Below are 10,910 nucleotides of genomic sequence, written 5' to 3' on the forward strand. Positions count from 1 at the left end.
TCCTCCTCTGGTCCTCTCATCCAGGCCTCTTTTCTTCCTGATACATGGGGATGTTTCCCAGGTAAACCTTACATGTACAAATGCAGATTAGATACAGACCTTACATGGGAATTCCCTGGCGGTCCAGTGGTTAGGACTCCACACTCTCACGGCCAAGGGCCAGGGTTCAATCCCTGGCTGGGGAACTAAGATCCCACAAGCCACGTGGCGTGGCAAAAAAAAGAAAAAAAAAGATACAGATGTTACAGAAAGGCTAGCCCCATGTGGATAAGCTGTTTCTAAAGAAGGGCCCAGTGGTTAGCAGAGAAAATCAGAACTTGTTTCCTATAAACTTCCAGGTAGAGGTGGGTTTTTGTCTTGTTGGCCCAGGGTGGAGATGGTAGCTCAATTTCCTCCTTTAAATCTTTAAGATTTAAAGAAACCTCTCAGCCTCTGCCTGGAGCAGTACTATAAACATCTTTTTCGAGTCCAAGCCATGGTCACTGCACATTTTTCTTTCACAGGAGAAAGACTGGAGTCCTTTATAGGGGCTTTTGCAAACAGCATCAAGTTTATAGAATGACAAGCCAGATTTAAATGAAAAAAAAAATGTTTATGTCAGCTCTGCAGCTTATCAATATAAAATGAAGATTAAGATTCATTTATATGAATAGACCATTTTGGGGAGGGGTGTTAAAAATTCATATGCCTTTGCTAATGGAACCATTTCCACATTCACAATGGGGAAAAAAAAACACAAAAAAACAAGGTTCATAAAAGCTTCCCTGGAACAACCAGAAAAAGGAGTGAGTTCCTGAAAATACAAATTGGCGGTATTATCTTTGCATATTAGCAAAATTCTTTAACCTTTCAAATAGTGTATTGTGGACCTGGCATGCTGTTTTGTGAATTTCGCATCTTCTTTTAATTCAGACCTTCTCTAGACTGTGTTTCTCTGCACTGACTCTGAGCCAGCCTGTGCCAGCCCATTTTGTACTCACCGTGGCCTTGCATCCTTACAACTCACCTTTCAGACAGTCAGGGATCCTGTGTGCCTCGCTCCATGAACACAGTTTAAGAATAGCTCCCTCTAGAGTTTTACGACCTGGGACCCTGGAGGTGTAGTTATGAGTGGTGACCAAATTCTGAAAGGTTTCTAATGGGAAGTAGTGGCAGAGCAGGATTTGAATCCGGGTCTGAATAGCCCATAACACATACTGTTTGGCACTACCGAATTCTGCCTTGAAATGGGCAAGTCTGTGCTGAGCCTCTTCTTTGGAGTAAGACACCCTGTCAGGAAGGTACCTCAAAGGAAATGCCAAGGGGAGTTAGACTGTTCCCTCTCTTCAAGTTACCTTCAATCTAGCCTGTGTTGGAGGGTCATCCTTTATTGCAGAGAAACATTTATTACTTTGTAATCTTCGTTTTACGGATAAGGAAACAGTGAATCAAAGAGGGCAAGCGACTTGCTCAAGGTCACATAGCTACGATGAGATGAGACTTTTATTAGGTAGGTGCCTGTTGCTGTTAAGTGCTCAGCGGTCCGAGACACTTAGGTGGACCACCTCATTCCTAGGTGCAGGGCCCGTGAAGCCCTTACAGGTCACACGGAGGCCGAGGTGCCAAGTGCTTGAAGGGTCCATGCTCAGCGCTCCTGAATTGAGTGGAGAGTCTAAGACAGATTTATCCCCAAGGATGCCTCTAGGCTCCTGGGTCCATGTCTGTACGTGCAACAGAACTCAGGGCTCACCCACCTCTCTCTCCCTGTGGGGAAGTGTCCCTGCTTTGGCAAGCCGACTCAGGAGACCTCCCGTCCCCAGAGCTTCCCCCAGAGCTTCCCTAGCAGGACAGAGGCCACTGAGGCCTGCTGAGCTGAGCTGTGCAGTGTAGAAATATTTGGGCTGTACACGCTGAGGAAAGCCTGCAGGGATGCCCTTTGCTGTCAGAGAGCTGTGAGCCCCGGGGCCTAGGTTTTCCAGATCCCACCGCCTAGGAGCTTCGAGAACTCTCGCAGCCCACCTGCTCCGCTCAGAAGTGGGCATCAGGATAACACGGACTCCCTTGCAGAGTTGGGTGGATAGGTGAGAAATGGCTGACTCTGTCGGACACAGGAGTTGATACTTCACTCATGTTTCTTTCCCTACTCTTTCCTTCTTGCCTCCCTTCCCTCTTAATCTCTAGCTGGTTAATAAGCCCTGTAGGGCTTTCTTGCTGCCTTCACATCTGCAGTGACAGCACTTTCCTGTCCTGTCCTCTAGGGCCCCCAGAAGCTGTCCTGCTGTACATGAAGCTTGTTGGAGCGGCACAGAAGAACAATGAAAAAATGCTGGGGTCCCCACGTAACATACCAGAAGGGGGTCCAGTGAGTCCATATTTTAGAGGCACCCAGCCTGCGTGTTCATCCTAGCCTCTGCCACGTTGGCTGTGTGACCTGGGGTATGTTATTTAACCTCTCTGTGCCTCTGTTTCCAAATTTGCAAAATGGGAATGAGAACAGTACTTAGAGATGCAGGGAGTATTTAAATGCAATATTGCATTAGAGCCGTTGGCACAGGTGAGTGCTGGGAACTGTTATGTAAAACAGGCACCAAATCCAGCTGGAAGGGACTTTAGACAGCAGCACCTACCTCTCTATTTTAAAAAGTTAATTTATGTATGTAATCAACAATAACAAGAGCTAACAGCAAAAGCTAACGTTTATTTACCACGGGCCAGGCACTGTGCCAAGTACTTCCCATTAACTTGTTAAAAAATGTGAAGGTACAGGGCTTCCCTAATGGCACAGTGGTTAAGAATCCACCTGCCAATGCAGGGGACACGGGTTCGATCCCTGGTCCGGGAAGATCCCACGTGCCATGAAGCAGCTAAGCCCGCAAGCCACAACTACTGAGCCTCTATGCTGCAATTACTGAAGCCCATGCGCCTAGAGCCCGTGCTCTGCCACAAGAGAAGCCACCGCAAGGAGAAGCCTGCGCACTGCAACGAAGAGTAGCCGCCCCCCGCTCGCTGCAACTAGAGAAAGCCCGCGCGCAGCAACGAAGACCCAACGCAGCCAAAAAAAAAAAAAAAAAAAGTGAAGGTACAAGTGAGGTGTGTCTCCTTCCCACCTCCAGTTGCCCTCCACAGAGGCAGTCACTCTTACCAATACTCTGTGTATCTTTACTGATGTCCTCTGTGGACGTACAAAGATTTAAATCTCTTTTTACCCCTTCAACTTTAAATAGAGGAAACGTGGGCTCAGGGAGGAAACACAACAATTTGTCGTAATAGTTCCTATTCTGTGTAGGGCCGCTGCTCCCTGTGCTGTGTGATTTTGAATCCTTCCTTCAACCCTGCAGAAAAAGCTGTATTGTGTAGAATAAATGCTCCAAGCCTTAGTTTACCTCAGTGCATTGATCGAGGATTAAATTAGATAATCCGTGTAGAGGGATTTATCAGCGTTCCTGGCACATCAGAACTGCTCAGGAGATGGTGGCTGCAGGGGAGGATCAAGATTTTATAGGAGCTCGAAGCTTGTACAATTTGAGAGCTGTCTTTAAGAGAAATAATACAAAATTATGCATCCAATATTAAGAGTATTTATTTAGAGTGAGAAAAGAGCTCCAACAGTTTACATATTTTAAAAGCCATCAAGGGCTTCCCTGGTGGCGCAGTGGTTGAGAGTCCGCCTGGGAAGATCCCACATGCCGCGGAGCGGCTGGGCCCCTGAGCCATGGCCGCTGAGCCTGCACGTCTGGAGCCTGTGCTCCACAACGGGAGAGGACACAACAGTGAGAGGCCCACGTACCGCAAAAAAAAAAAAAAAAAAAAAAAAAAGCCATCAAATACCTCCAGCACTATAAAATCCATAAGAATAAATAACAGAACATTTTTGTTAATTAACTGCCTGACACGCCTCTATTTTACTTTTCATTCCTACATTTTCTGGCCTCATAGTCATTGTGATCACTTCTTCGTTTGATAACAATTTTCTAAAATAATTTTCTGAAGAGAGAATAAAAGATAATTCAGCCTTTTCTCTGGCCTGGTTGATCAAACTTTGCTTTTTGGTATTGACAATTTATTTTATTTTTAAAATTTTTATGGAAGTATAGCTGACTTACAATGTTGTATTAGTTTCAGGTGAACAACAAAGTGATTCAGTTATACATATATCTATATATATCTATTCTCTTTTAGATTCTTTTCCATTATTGGTTATTATAAAATAGTGAGTATAGTTCCCTGTGCTATACAGCAGGTCCTTGTTTATCTATTTTATATATAGTAGAGTGTATGTGTTAATCCCAAACTCCTAATTTATCCCTCTCTCCCCGCCTTCCCACTTTGGTAACCATAAGTTTGTTTTCTATGTCTGTGAGCTTATTTGTTTTGTAAATAAGTTCATTTGTATAATTTTTTTTAGATTCCACATAAAATTGATATCATGATATTTGTCTTTCTCTGCCTGACTTACTTCACTTACTATGATAATCTCAAAGGTCCATCCCTGTTGCTGCAAATGGCAATATTTCATTCTTTTTTTGTGGCTGAGTAGTATTCCGTTGTATATATGTATCACATCTTCTTTAGCCATTCCTCTGTTGATGGACACTTAGGTTGCTTCCGTGTCTTAGCTATCGTGAATAGTGCTGCTGTGAACATAGGTGGTGTTGTTGACAGTGTAGATGTGGAAAATGAGTAAATTCATACAGATACACTCACTGTTTGTAGTATTACTACCCGTTTGTGTCTCATAAACAGAGGAATTTTGGTGAATTCTATTTTGTATAATTCTCATCAAAAATGAAAAGAAGCTCTGGTATGTTATAACTGACTGCGTGGAGGATGTTTCTGACAGAAGAGAACTTCCCTCAACTGGGGGAACCGAATCCTTTCCTTAGGATTTTTACAGGTCTATGAATTGTTAGCATTTCTCATAGGCTGGTGTCTGATGCTATACATTTTAAACTTTCCTCCTTCCCTACCACACACGTCCATGTTGGGCTCTGTTGAACACGTTCATGTGGCGATTCCGCCACTGATGTGGCGTCAGGAAGTGGCTGGTAGGCCCTGGGTGCAGGCGGACTCCTGGGAGCTGGGCCTCCACTGGACGTTAGCAGTAATTCAGCACATGTGGAGGTGATGGCGCACCACATAAACATAGCCCACTAAACTCAAACTCAGTGTCCGCTCCCCCCCACCGCCCCCCAGCTTTGACTCCTGCGTTGGGAGTCCCTGAATGCCCAAGGCCGCTGGAACATTACCCAGCACGAGGGCATGAGTGACAGAGGGAAACTGGAGTGAGGAGAGACAGCGCTCTTTCCCGTCATGGTTAAGACTTGACTTTGGCAAAGCTTAGAGAAACCCAAGATCACGTGAACACGTTTCTTTCCAGACCCCCTCCCAGGACCTTGGAAGGGGCTGTTATAAGCAAGGGCTCTGAAGCTTCAGGTCTTTGAGCTCCGCCGAGCACCTGGTTAGTTGTTATCGTGTTCGGGTTAAGAGCAGTGTCGTCTGAGAGAGAGCCGTGCAGCCCGCTTGGGAGCTGTGTGATCCCGGCTTAACTGATTCCCTCCAGGAACCTGCTTCCTCAGGAGTAAGCTTGACACGCTTCCTAGTATTTAGCTCTCCGGGAATGTGAACTCCATGAGGGCAGGCACCGGTCTGTTTGTTGCCGTGTCCACAGTGTCCAGGACACGTAGTCCACACCCAAACATCTGTTTTGTGGATTTAATGAAACGCAGGATGTTTGGGTGTTGAGCCCCAGGCTCTCAGAGAAAAGGAATCCAAGGCACAGTGAGCGTAATTCCCTTTCCTGTACTATACGCTGCCTCTAGTCAGACCTAAGGCAGACCCTGGGTCTCTGGGCCTCCTTTCCTTTCCGCTGACCCTCCCACGTGAGCTGAATAGGAAGGGGAAGCTTAACTCACTTCCGAGAGCCTGAGATAATCATCTGAGTTATTCCCTCTGTTATGGACATGAGCCAGGGTCCCTGGGTCACATCCCTGGAATTTGCTCTGATCCAGGGAATCCACTGTTCCAGAGACTCGCCTGCCTTCTCCCCTTCCCTGACCTGACCTGCCCTGCGTCCTGGGGGATGGTGGGAAGCACGGGAGAGTTGGGAGAACCAAGGTGCATGGTTTTGAGCCATGAAATAGCCTGAGAATCAAGTCTGGAAGATGAATGGCTCTGGGGCTTGCAGGGCTTAGCAGGGGCAACACTGGTAATTATTGACATTCCTACCTGTGGACTCCGGGAGGCCCCTACTTCACAGCTCCCCTGGATTCTGAGAGGTCCTTGAGCACAGCTGGAAGTCACTCTGTGCGGCAGAACCTTGGAGCTGAGGCCGGAAGGGCCACCTCAGTGAGTAGTCACCTTGTCACTGACGGGAGCTATGATCTAAAGAGCCAGGTGGCTGCAGGTGGGCACTCGGCCAGCCTTGCAGAGCAGGCAACAAAACTCCAGTCTGGGCCCTGCAGGTGGAGCCCACCTGTTTGCCCTACTTCCCCTCCGCCTGGCGTAGATTTCCAGCCAAGCCCTGCACCACCTTCCACCTCTGTTTTATGATAAGCTGTTCTGATGGGGAGGGCCTGTGCTAGGATGCTTCCCTTTTATCGTGGAGCTCAGGGAAAGGATGGGGGTACTCACCGCCCACCCCTGCCCAAACCCTGCCCCATGAATAAGACAACTGGGATGTTGCAGCCTCTGCTTCCAGCCTGATTTGATTCTCTCTCCAGCCCTTGGATAATATTTATATACAAATGCTGGCTCTGATCTCCACCCAGGAAAACACCAGCTGCTATGGAACTCTTGTTACACATTATAGAGAGCAGAGCCTCACGTGGGCCCCCGTGAGCTTCTCTGGAGGATGTCGGGGAATGTTCTGTTTGTGTTTTACAAACTTATCCCAGGGCTGTGTCCAGGCAACTGAAGTTCTGTCAGAGCTGAGAAAACATCTGATTCCTTTTAGAAAAGACAAAAGGATTAGGTGTCCCTGGGACTTTGACAAATGCATTGCTAGTGGTTTTGATTGAGTTTTCGTTTAGGGAAGGTTGAGTGCAGAAGTGAGAACGCCAAAGACCCAGGCTGTCAGTGCTGAGAAGATGCCTGGAGATGCGCACAGATTCGGTGTAGATCCCTACACCATTCGTTGGTAGGGATGTAAAGTAATGCAGCCTTTTGGAGGGAAATTTGGCACCATCTTTCAAATAAAATGAGAATGACCTTTGATGCAGTCATTCCATGCCTTGGAACCTCCCCTACAGTGTGCCTGCCCATGTACACAAAGACCTATGTTCACAAATGCTCACTGCAGCAAAAGTAGGAAATCACCTGTGTTTCTCAGCGGGGAGCTGGCTCAATGAATTGCGGTTCATCCTAATAATGGAATACAGTTGTCCATTAAAGAAGAACAGGGCAAATCACAACAATGGCCAACGCATAGAGGACTTACTCTATCCACTATTCTAAGTGCTTTATGTATTTTACAGTATTTACAATGTTAACTCATTTAATCTTCACAGCAATCCTTTGATTACTATTGTTAGAATATTTTTATAGATGAGAATAGAGCTGTTAATTAACTTGTCCAGGGTCACACAGCTAGTAAGTTGGGGAGCTGGGCTTCAAGCCTGCTGGCCCCAGGGTCTATAACTACCTCACAAACCCCTGCATATTCAAATATGGAAAGATGCCTCTGACTTATTAGTAAGTGAAAACTTCAAGTAGCAGAGATATAGAGTGTGGTTTTATTTATGTAAAAAAATTGTGTGTGTGTGTATGTGCACATGTGAACACATCACATATATTTGTAAAGGTAAAGTAAAAATTCTGGAAGAATACATATCCAATCGTTCGTTCCCTTCAGGGAGGGATATAATAAATAAAAAGAATTTTTTTTTAACTTTTAACTGAATATAGTTTTTAAAAAGTTTTTTTAAATTGAGGTATAGTTGATGTACAATATTATATTAGTTTCAGGTGTACTGCATAGTGATTCACAATTTTTAAAGGTTATACTCCATTTATAGTTATTATGAAATATTGACTATATTCCCTGTGCTGTACAATATGTCCTTGTAGCTTATTTATTTTATACATAGTTAACTAGATACAGTTTTATAGTTTCTCGAACAAGTGCCTTTGGAATTTTAGAAAAAGTTAGCTTGAGCCCACTGTCAAGGTAATCATAATAAAATAATAATCATTTGGTTTCTAGTTCTCAATAGCCCCTTAGAAAGGAGAGGCTTCCTATAAACATGGACTCAGAGTAACCCTTAATGATTAACTCCAAAGTGTAAGACGTAGAAGGAAGCCTAATAGACCTTGCCATAAATTAGATGAAGGTAGTCCAAGGAATTGTTCTTCTGATCAGCTGAAAGGCATTTGAGATAAATACTCTTTTTTTCATTACCCTCAGAAATCTCACCTCCTCCTGGAAGCCTTGGGCCAGACAGTGGAAGAATAATGGTGATTTTCTTGGCATACAACCCCTCCCCACTCCATCTTCACTCCCCTGCCCCCTGCATTTAATGAGTTCACTTAGTGCATTATTGCATCTCAGGTAAACACTCCAAGTACTTGGGCTTTGTTTAATCACTGTCCCTTCAGGGTCATCCTGTAAAAATGGACTCATGTGCATTACATTTTTAGGTGCTTTACAGTTTGTAAATCTTGTCTTCATTCATGATGTCAGTGAACTGGGGCTGGTGCCTTGTCACTGTAAAGCCCAGTGTACAATATCTCTTTCAGAGTTAAACCGAGCAGGGGCCTGGGAGAGGGGCTGATGAGGAAAATGCGGGCTATCAAAAATTTAATCCCCATTTTACACCAAGGGGGAAAGGGGTGGGGTGGGAGGAACTGGGAGACTGGGATTGACACATATACACTATTGATACTATGTCTAAAATAGACAACTGATGGGAACATACTGTATAGCACAGGGAACTCTATACCTAATGCACTGTGGTAACCTAAATGGGAGGGAAGTCCAAAAGGGAGGGGATATCTGTATGTGTAAGGCTGATTCATTTTGTCGTGCAGTGGAGGCTAACACAACATTGTAAAGCAACCATACTCAAATAAAAATTAATTAAAAAAATTTAATCCCCATTTTAAAGTCCCCGTATTTAAATATTGATTTGTGAAATGTGACCCAACAGAAAGAATATAGAAAAATAGCTCTACTTACTGTGTCAGGTCATAAAGTACCCCATGTTTCCATGTGCTTTCTTATTTTAATTCTCAAAGCAAGTTTAGGGGATAATTATTTCCATAAGGAAGCTGAGGCCCAGGGAGTTTACATAAAGTCCTCAGTTATACATGTGGACAGTGAGAGATGGATCTCTCACCCAGGCCTGTCTGTCTGCAAAATCCGAGTTGCTGAGCTTCTCAACAGAGGAAATAATAGAGAAAAAAGTATCACTCAAATACCACCTCCCTAACATACTGTTAGCAATTTAGGTTTATTTCCTTTGTTTATCTATCTAAACAAAACTAAATTAAAAAAACACCACCTTGGTAATCAGAAGTAGTCATATCAACTGTTGATATCCTGTTTTCTTTTTTTCGCTATCTTTCTTATTGCTTCGTGACGTCATTTTAAAATGATTGCATACTTCTTCCAACTCAATAGTTAAAAAAGCTAATAACCTGGGACTTCCCTGGCGGTCCAGTGGTTAAGACTCTGTACTTCCACTGCAGGCGGCACAGGTTCCATCACTGCTCAGGGAACTAAGATCCCACATGCTGCAGGGAGAAGCCAAAAAAAACCCCAAAAAACAAAAACTAATAACCTGATTAAGAGATGGTTTAAGAACTTGAACAGACATTTCTCCAAAGAGGGCTAGAAATGGCCAACTGGTATGTGAAAAAAAGGATCAACATTACCAATCATCAGGGAAATGCACATCGAACCATAGTGAGATATAACCTTACATCTGTCAGGATGTCTGTTATCAAAAAACGAAACACCATCGAGCACCTCAAAAAGTTGAGTGAAAATTATATTGGAAAACATTAAAGCCCTGTTTTGTGAGTGCTATGAGTCTGAGCTACTCCAGTCGTTGACACCTGAGCCCTAAGGACAGTTGAAGTGAATCTTCTTTCCTCGTGGCCAATTTCTTCCGTCAACTCTGGAGCATTTATTCTACTCGATAGAGGAAAGCCATGTACCAATTTGTGCCGTTTGTCAATCGCTTGCTTTTTCGTAAATGTAATTGCTACTCTGATGAAATGTTCAGATTTCCTTGGAAAAGAATAAATAGCTATAAACACTTTAAAACAAAACAAACAAAAGAAAAGCATTGGCAAGGATGTGGAGAAATTGGAACCCTTGGACACGGTTGGTGGGAAAGCAAAATGGTGGAGCTGCTATGGAAAACAGTATGGAGGTTCCTCAAAAACTTCAAAATAGAATTACGATATGATCCAGCAATCTCACCTGTGGGAATTACCCCAAAGAATTGAAATCAGAGTCTTGGAGCTGTATTAGTACTCCTATGTTCATAGCAGCATTATTCACAATAGCCAAGATGTGTAACCCACCTAAATATACATCGACAGATGACTTGATAAAGAAACTGTGGTGTATGCGCAAAATGGAATACTATTCTGCCCTTAAAAGGAATGAAATTCTGCAATATGTGACAACATGGATGAACCTTGAGGAAATAATACTAAATGAAATAAGCCAACCACAGAAAGACAGATACTACATGATTCCACTTGACATGAGGTTTCTAAAGCAGTCAAATTCATAGAATCAAAGAGTGGGACAGGGGCTGGGGGGAGGAGGAAGACGGGAGTTACTAATCAGTGGGCATAAAATTTCAGTCAAACATGATGAACAAGCTCTAGAGACCTTCTGTACAACACCGTCTAGAGTCAGCTATGAAGTACTATATGCTTCAAAATTTGTTAACAGGGCTTCCCTGGTGGCGCAGTGGTTG

At 44.0% G+C, this 10,910-nt stretch overlaps 1 long non-coding RNA gene across 1 annotated transcript in view; it reads left to right on the forward strand.

Annotated features, from left to right (window-relative positions):
* LOC132518503 (uncharacterized) overlaps nucleotides 1-8,460 on the forward strand; it is a 38,654-nt gene extending 30,194 nt beyond the window's left edge. The window contains exon 3 of the long non-coding RNA XR_009539900.1: nucleotides 8,381-8,460. This is a non-coding gene — a long non-coding RNA (uncharacterized LOC132518503). The remainder of the gene's footprint in view (nucleotides 1-8,380) is intronic.
* The last annotated feature ends 2,450 nt before the right edge of the window (nucleotides 8,461-10,910 follow it).

This window comes from Lagenorhynchus albirostris, chromosome 3 (genome assembly GCF_949774975.1).
Source record: "Lagenorhynchus albirostris chromosome 3, mLagAlb1.1, whole genome shotgun sequence".
NCBI classification, from domain to species: Eukaryota; Metazoa; Chordata; class Mammalia; order Artiodactyla; family Delphinidae; genus Lagenorhynchus; species Lagenorhynchus albirostris.